The 9,181-nt window shown below is 40.8% G+C and overlaps 1 long non-coding RNA gene across 1 annotated transcript; it reads left to right on the top strand.

The window, feature by feature from the left end:
* LOC131191240 (uncharacterized) lies at positions 1-8,639 on the top strand. The gene is made up of 3 exons (XR_009153451.1): positions 1-3,270; positions 3,823-3,927; positions 5,305-8,639. It is a non-coding gene; the product is annotated as an uncharacterized LOC131191240 (long non-coding RNA).
* The last annotated feature ends 542 nt before the right edge of the window (positions 8,640-9,181 follow it).

Below are 9,181 nucleotides of genomic sequence, written 5' to 3'. Positions count from 1 at the left end.
GTTTTACTGTAATGTAGAAAAAAGATACTTTATTATAACCAGAGACCAGACAGATTAAATGCTTATCAATGCTAAACAATAAATTATTGACAATTACAGTAATGTCATTAAAGGATTAAGGAATGCTTCATAGGTAATTATTCCCATGCATAGCAACCTAAAACCACTCCAAGACATTCAAGATAAAAATTAAATTGTAACTGACAAGCAAGTCAGTTTACAGAGGTAGCTTAGATGTTACAGATAGTCCTTGACATATGACCGCAATTGAATCCAAAATTTACGTTGCTAAGCAAGACAGTTGAGTTTTGTCCCATTTTGCGATTTATCTTGCCACAGTTGTTAAGTGAGTTACTGCAGTTAACTTACTAACATGGTTGTTCAGTCAATCTGGCTTCCTCAGGGACTTTGCTTGTCAGAAGGTCACAAAAAATTACCCCAGAACACTGCAGCTGTCATAAATATGAATCCATTGCCAAGGATCCAAATTTTGATCACATGACATGGGGATGCTGCAATGGATGTGTGAAAAATGGTTGTAAGCCACTTTTTTCAGTGCTTTCAGTGTAACTTTGATCACTAAATGAATGGTCGTAACTTGAGGGCTACCTGTACTTCTTGTCCTACTATGATCACAAAATTTTTGCAACATTTTTGTCTCAAAGCAGCAGAAAATTGCTTTGACCAGTTTGGAGGACAGAACAGAAAAGCTGTGATGCAGTTCATGCAATAGTCACTAGATTATAAACTACTGGTCCCAGCAGTTTTGCTGGCAATGTCTTTCAGAAGTGGTTTGCCCTTTACCTTCTTCCTAGAGCTGAGAGAGAGTGAATGACCCAAGACCACCCAGCTGGCTTTGCCATAAGGATCAGTGCTCTCTCATTTCCTTTTTAACAGCTATATGAAGCCATAGTCATCTGTTGGTTGGATTGAAGTGTCATTAGTATGCTGATGATATCCAGCTATGTATACCTGGCCTGAGTGATGCCATGGAGTGATGCTGCAGAGTGCCATGGGTGATGAAATGGCTTTCCGAGTGATGCCATGGGGCTCCTGTCTTGGTGCTCTGGGATCTGGATGGGGATAAGCAGGCTTTGACTCAATCGTGTAAGACCAAATGTTTTGGGGTTGTAGGATCTCCAAGTTCCAGGGACCTTTTATCTTTTGTTCTAGAGCAAGTTGCACTGTCCATACAGACCTTGTGCCTAGATTGGGGGTTGTGTTGGACTCATGTCTCTTCCTCAAATGTGGCCAGAAGGCTCTTTGTAAAGCTTTGTGTGATGTGCCAATTGCACCTGTTCCTGGATTGGGAGGCCTTGCTCACAGTCATTTATGCTCTGGATTACTGAAATGGGTTCTACCCATTGAAGAGTATTCTGGAAGCTTCAGCTGGAGCAAAATGCACCACTGTAAGGCAGGAGGGATATGTGGTGGGTTCCCTCTCCAAAACAGCTTCATCTGGCAGGGCCAGATGTGCCATTTCTGCTCTGGCCCCCACCTCCTGGAACATCATCCCATCCAAAGGTGGGTTTCAGCAGGTTCTGACCAGTTCTGGAGAACCGGTAGTAGAAATTTTGAGTAGTTCGGAGAACCGGTAGTAAAAATTCTGTCTGGCCCCGCCCCCCATCTATTCTCTGCCTCCCAAGTCCCAGCTGATCGGGAGAAAATGGGGATTTTGCAGTATCCTTCCCTTGGAGTGGGGTGGGAGTGGAGATTTTACAGTATCCTTCCCCTGCCACGCCCACCAAGCCATGCCACACCCACCAAGCCATGCCACATCCACAGAACCAGTAGTAAAAAAATTTGAAACCCACTCTGTTAGCCTTCCAGAAGTCTCTTAAACTCCACCCCTTTATTCCACCAGCCTTGGGGATCCCAGGTGGCTGAATGAGATTGAATGTGGTTTGTTCTCTCACTTTCTAGGGTTTTATCTATTTATTTCAGTTGTAACTGATTTTTAATTGCTAGGGAGTTTTTAGCTGTTGTGGTGGTTTATGTCACCTAGTCACATGTTTGTGATATGGGTTATGCAAGTAGTCCTCGACTTATGACTGTAATCGAGCCTGCCCATTATGGTCATAGGTGGTACTGGTTATTAAGAAAGGCATTGTGATCCCCTCACTTAGCAACCACAATTTCTCGTCTCCCTATTTTGGTCATTAAGTGATTGTGAAAGTTGTTAAATAGAGCATGGGATGTTTATGTATCACCCCATAGTGCTTTACAGCACTCTCCAGGCAGATTACAATGTCAGCATATTGCCCCCAACAATCTGGATCCTCATTTTACCAACCGTGGAAGGATGGAGGACCTTGAGCATGTCAGGATAGAACTCCTGACTGTGGGCCCAGTTAGCTTGCTTTGTCACCACTTTGTCACCAAGGTTCGTTGTTATCTCCTGTGAGAACTATTTGCCTTCCTGAAAAATATAACTTCAATCACAAAGAAAGAAACCAATTCATGTACTCAGGCTTAGGTATAGTAAGAGTAATGAATTAAGGTGTTAAAACGGAAAACAAATTGCTGTTTTATTAGTGGAAAGATTATGGAACGGGAACATGTCATTTAGATGAGGGAGACAAACTATTCTCCAAAGCACCTGAGGGTAGAACAAGAAGCAATGGTTGGAAACTAATCAAGGAGAGAAGCAATTTAGAACTAAGGATAAATTTCCTGACAGTTAGAACAATTAATAAGTGGAACAACTTGCCTGCAGAAGTTGTGAATGCTCCAACACTGGAAAATTTTAAGAAAATGTTGGATAACCATTTGTCTGAAATGGTGTAGGGTTTCCTGCCTGGGCAGGGGGTTGGACTAGAAGGCCTCCAAGGTCCCTTCCAACTCTGTTATTATTATCTATAGTTAAAATTACTCAGCCTTGTGGTTCTGCCACATTTCATTTTTACTCATATAAGAAATGTACTATAGAATGTTACTTTATAATAAGCAGACAATATGTTACAATTCTTTCTGTGCATCAGTGTTAATTTTCAAATCCAGTTCTCACCTTGAAGAAAAGACAACTAAAATGACACAAAGTAGACGTCAGAAAGTGGAATTAAATCTATGGGATAGTGAAATCCATGGCCCTCTTCTTTCTTCAGAATTTTTAGCAGATATTGTATATCCTTTTCTCAGGATATTCCTGGGCTTTTTCGCCCAGGAAATAAAATTTGTTCTAAAACTTAAAAGTTTCATATGTTACCACTGTCCTTGAATTCTTAGGTAAGATGGCTGCCAGAAAGAAGGCCCAGCTTGCAAATGAGAAAGGTAAGGTAGTCAGCCTTGGTAATTGTATTTATTGTTACTTGATTCCTAGTTTCAAAAAATAATTGAACTCTGCATGTGAAGAAAACCAACCTAGTCAATTTTATTGACTTTATATTTCCCTGGAGTGTTTTCCCTGAAGTATTATGGGAGTTATAATTCAGTAAGGATGCACCAATCCCTAGCTTCTCTCCCCTCACACAAAATACGGTCTTGTTCACTCTTCCATGGGAATCCCTAGTTTGGCTTGAACAACCTAAAATGCAGTTTTCTCTACCCAAGTGCTCTTCAAATATTTCAGTAAATTACTTGGTGCAAAAGCTCCTGAGCCAAATCAGGACTGTTGCACATTTCAGCTAGTTTTGTTTGACCTCATATGTAACAGTAAGAAGCCGGAGTTACACATAGATGCACATAAATAAACCCATAACAAATAGTAGAAGGCAAGTTTGCCCATTTGTGGAAGAGGCAATATTGAAAGCAAGCAAGCAGAAGGGGTTGCTGGAGAAAGAAGAAGAATGACACGTTTATATTTTATTGCATTTCACCTACCAGCTCCTGAAGAAACAGCTGTTTCCACTACTCTGGATATTTCCTCAGCTTTGAATGTAAACAGCTCTGGAGATAATTCCCAGCCCTAGAAGCCTCTCCTGAGCACAGGTAGCTGAATTTGTGAAAGTTTGTGGGAAAATATGAATGGGATTCAACGGTGACAAAAGCAATGAAGGCCAACTCTGTTGTCAGATGATATATTTGTGGAACTGTCTTTAATTTTCAATAATATGAATGAAGGACTCTTGAGCAAGTGTTAGATTGACAATGACGTAACTCAAAAGTGACTGGTCCTGCAGCAGCTTTAGCTATCTACTTTTCATTGACTGAAACTTTATTTTTAAAAAATTAGGTGAGCGCCCTAACAATCTAGCATTTCCAAACTGTATGGCATACTAGGTTCAATTTCCTGTGCCACTGAACTAAAATGGGCAGTCCTGTACAAGACCAAACATGCACTAACCGTAGGTACAATCCCCTTAATCTGAGCAGAATCGAAACTGCTAAGACATATTGTATGTTGTATTTGTGACTGCTTTATAGTATAGCTCTCAAAAATAGTGAACATAGGCTGTTGGCTTGAGCTCTGAGCTTGGGAATTTGGTTGCAAATGTTCCATCCCCATTTGAGGAGACATTGTCAGTGTCTCCTCGAATGGTGACAAAATGTTTGCAATCAAATTGCCAAGCTCAGAGCTCAAACCGAGCTACTAATATTCAAACACAGTTCATAGGGAACGCAGCTGGTGAATATAGAGCAGCTTGTACTACAAGCACTGTTTCCACCTATTGCAAAATGCAGTCCCACCACAGACTGAAAAATTATGGCTAAAGAAATGGTGTGAAGTAAACTTGATTAGAATGTTAACCTGCAAACCAGCCACCTCACCCATTACAGTTAGTCCTCAATTTACAACAGTTCATTTAGTGACCATTCAAAGTTACGACACTGAAAAAAGTGACTTATGATCATTTTTCACACTTATGACCGTTGTAGCATCCCCATGGTCAATTGATCAAAATCCAGACGCTTGGCATCTGGTTCATACTTATGACAGTTGCAACGTCCTGGGCTCCTGTGATCCCCTTTTGCGACCTTCTGACAAGCAAAGTCAATGGGGAATCCAGATTCACTTAACAGCTGTGTTACTAACTTAACAAATGCAGTGATTCACTTAACAAATCTGGCAAGAAAAGTCGCAAAATGGGGCCAACTCACTTAACCAATGTCTCACTTAGCAAACTTTGGGCTCAACTGTGGTTGTAACTCGAGAACTACCTGTATGGAAAAAGACAGAAAGGAGCTGCATAGCAGCTGTAAAATTTATCCCAATGAGTTGTATAAAATTGTTGCTTTTGTATTACTGGGCTAAAGGACGTGCAAAAACAAAACAAAACTGCAGAGGAAAACATGAGAATGGTGTTAACAAGGTGGTTAGACGTACAGAAACCATTTTTTCTATTCACTTTTTTTTAATCTTAACAGATTCTGGGATGAATTTGCAAGCTTCTATAAACCTATTAGCCTTCTCCCTCTATTACAAATGGAAGCTTCAGTATCTTTTTACTGTCCCTGAATTGCTGCTTGATGGACCAGCTTCAGTAAGTAAATGAGCAGCACGAAGATTTTTCATTATGGAACAAGATGGAAGACTAGAAAGCTGTGTCTCTTTGTTGAAGTGTGCCCCCTCTCTCTTATTGGGCCATCAACAAAGGGAACTATCGACATTCCTCTACTGTGTCAGATGGGCTGCTGTTGTTATACTTGTGAAAGCTGTCAATTAAACACACTGGGAGAAAAGATAGATCAGGGAACATTTAATAGTTCCTATTGAGTGTTTTCTGGCTGTGTTGTCAATACTGTGATAATATTTGTAACTGATATATTTACATGACATGCCCTATCCAATAAATACTCTTTTAGATCTTAATGTATTGATCCATTAACCAAGTATACTAAGAAAAGGCTGAATTTCCACAATATGTTAAACTACTGCCTACCCACAATCATAGCCCAGAATCTTACACCATTTCTTTATTAAATTATGTTATGAAATATAACTATATTATATTTATATTACAAATTTATAATATATATTATAATGTAACTATATTATAAAATATAAACTAAACCAGCTCCAAAAGGTTTTAAAGAAACAAGTAGCAAAAAGATTGTCATAACAAGGGAATTTTGTTAGTGATAACGTAAATGATACAGTTACCTATTAAAGTGCTAAGCAGACTAGCAAAAAAAAGCATTGTGACTCTCCAGCAGCAACAGTAGTCTTCATGCTTTATGCTATTATTTGGAAATGCCACTCATTTGATCCACTGTAATATAACATAGGCTTTGTTCTCAAACCCTTATTTAGTAGTCAAGTAATTAACAGAGGTAGCTGTTGACTTATAACCTCAATTGGAACCAGGATTTCCATTGCTAAGCATGGTGGTTGTTAAGTGAGTTAGGATATTTTTTTTGCCACAATTGTTAAGCAAATCATTTCAGTTGTTAAGTGAAGGGCATGTTTTTTAAGCAAATTGGTTTCCCCTGTTGACTTTGCTTGTTGGAAGTTGGCTGGGAAGGCTGAAATGGCAATCATGTGACCCCAGGATATTTCAATCATTGTAAAATACATGTTGGTTGCCAAGCGCTCAAATTTTGAGCGCCTGACCAAGGTGATGCTGTGCAAGTCCTAAGTGTAAGGACCAGTTGCAAGTCTCTTTTTTCAGTGTCATTGTAACTTTGGCCACTAAATGAAGTGTAAGTTGAGGAATATTTATTTATTTTAAAAATTTATTGGCTGCCCATCTTACTATAGGGTAACTCTGGACAGCTTAGAGTTACATTTAGGTTAAAACAAAAAGTTAAAATCAAACATTAAAACCAAAGAGACATGAGAAGGGCGGGGGAGAGTGGGGGGGGGGAGCTGGGATCTGTTATTACTCAATCAACCACCTCCATTGCGCTTTTCCTCCACTGGGGCCCCAAGCCGACTGGCACAGCCACATCTTTAGGCTCTTATGAAAATATAGGAGGTCGGGGCCAACCTCACATCGAGGGGCAAGGAGCAACAGCTGAGAAGGCCCTCCTCCTGGACCCCACCAGCCAGAATAATAAGGCTGACAGGACCAGCAGCATGCCTCCTCTACCAGCACTAGGCCAATCCCAGAGGGTAAGATGGTCCCTCCAATAACCTGGACCCATGACATGAAGAGCTTTAAAGGTGATTACCAACATATTGAATTGCACCCGGAAACAGGCTAGCAATAGCAATAGCACTTAGCGTTTCATAAAGCTTTACAGCCTTCTTTAAACGGTTTACAGATTCAGTATATTGCCCCCAGTAATCTGGGTCCTCATTTTACCAACCTCAGAAGGACAGAAAGCTGAGTCAACCTTGAGCCTGGTGAGAATCGAACTGCCAAAGTGCTGGCAGTTGGCAGTCAGCAAAATTAGCCTGCAATGCTGCATTCTAACCACTGCACCACCACAGCTCTGGTAACCAATGCAGCTGGCAGAGCAGTGGTCTTACTGAGGCCATTTTTGGGGCCCCCAAAACTACTCACACTGCCGCACTCTGCACCAGCTGCAGCCTCCAAATGCTCTTCAAGGGTAGCTCTATATAGAGCACATTACAATAGTCCAGTTGTGTGATGACTAGGGATTGAATGATCGAGTTCAGGGAATCCTGGTCCAGGAAAGACTGCAACTGGTGCACAACACAAAGATTTGTAAAGGCTCCCCTAGCCTTGACTGCCCCCTGTTCCTCAAACAGGTCCAGGAGAACCCAGAAGTTGCAGACCGGCTCTTTCTGAGGAAGTGCCACCCCATCAAGCATCAAAGATGACAAAGTCCCGGATCCCGGATCCCAGTGTACTCAAAGCCATTCGGCCTTGCCAGGGTTCAGTTGAAGTCTGTTGTCCCCCAACTAGGTCCCCACAGCCTCCAGGTATCCCGAAACGGTGGACCCAATCACATGGGTCACCAAGAGGAGAAATATACAATTGGGAATACCTGTTATGTTTGTTTGTTTATGTGATTATTTATATATACATTATTTATATTGTACCTTTATTATTTTTACGTATCACTCAAGGCGAGAACATATCCAACATACCTTCCTCCTCCTAATTTTCCCATGACAGCCCTGTGAGGTGTGTTGGGCTGAGAGGGAATGACTGGCCCAAACTTCGTTAACAGCTTCTAATTTAACCTTCATTATTGGCCCAAATTTTGGAAGAAAAGATAAAGTCGGGTCATTCTTCAATGTACACAGAAACAATAACATGGCATTGTAGAAAATTTTCTACCTAGAGCATCCCTGCTTGATGGCAGCTAATGCCTGCAGTTCTCAACATTCATGCCACAGCAATTATCTTACTTTACGTTTCCCAGAAGTTGTCATATATTCTGTATAAAGGACCACATATTTCTTTTTCAGCCTAGCAGAATTTGGGATATGATGTGGGACTTTTATGAGTGGTAAGAATGCTAAGATAGGCCTTCCAGTTGTGATTACAACCCACAATGTTTTCTTGAAAAAGCTAAAAACTTCCCAATTTTGGAACAATTGTAAGGCAGATGTTGACACCCCCTAGGTACATTAAGTACTTTTCCCCAATGATGAGTACTGTAGTCCAAAAAGGCCTGAGACACAAAGTTAAAGACCGTGTAAATAGTTTATTATTATTTTTTTAGTACAGGTACTTTGTACAACAATATTTGTTTTAGAATGGGAATGGGCTGGAAAGAATGGAAGTTATATTCTGAGTAGCAGAGAAGGAACACTGGTACGTACTTACACTAAACACATGATTTTTGGAACCATTTTGGGGCCCCAAAACTACTCACACTGCCGCACTCTGCACCAGCTGCAGCCTCAAATGCTCTTCAAGGGTAGCTCTATATAGAGCACATTACAATAGTCCAGTTGTGCGATGACTAGGGATTGAATGATCGAGTTCAGGAATCCTGGTCCAGGAAAGACTGCAACTGGTGCACAACACAAAGATTTGTAAAGGCTCCCCTAGCCTTGACTGCCCCTGTTCCTCAAACAGGTCCAGGAGAACCCAGAAGTTGTCATGTATTCTGTATAAAGGACCACATATTTCTTTTTCAGCCTAGCAGAATTTGGGATATGATGTGGGACTTTTATGAGTGGTAAGAATGCTAAGATGGGCCTTCCAGTTGTGATTACAACCCACAATGTTTTCTTGAAAAAGCTAAAAACTTCCCAATTTTGGAACAATTGTAAGGCAGATGTTGACACCCACTAGGTACATTAAGTACTTTTCCCCAATGATGAGTACTGTAGTCCAAAAAGGCCTGAGACACAAAGTTAAAGACCGTGTAAATAGTTTAT

Source organism: Ahaetulla prasina, chromosome 2, assembly GCF_028640845.1.
Source record: "Ahaetulla prasina isolate Xishuangbanna chromosome 2, ASM2864084v1, whole genome shotgun sequence".
In the NCBI taxonomy this organism is placed as follows: Eukaryota; Metazoa; Chordata; class Lepidosauria; order Squamata; family Colubridae; genus Ahaetulla; species Ahaetulla prasina.
The sequence above is the reverse complement of the archived record's forward strand: the minus strand, read 5'-3'. Positions and strand labels throughout refer to the sequence as shown.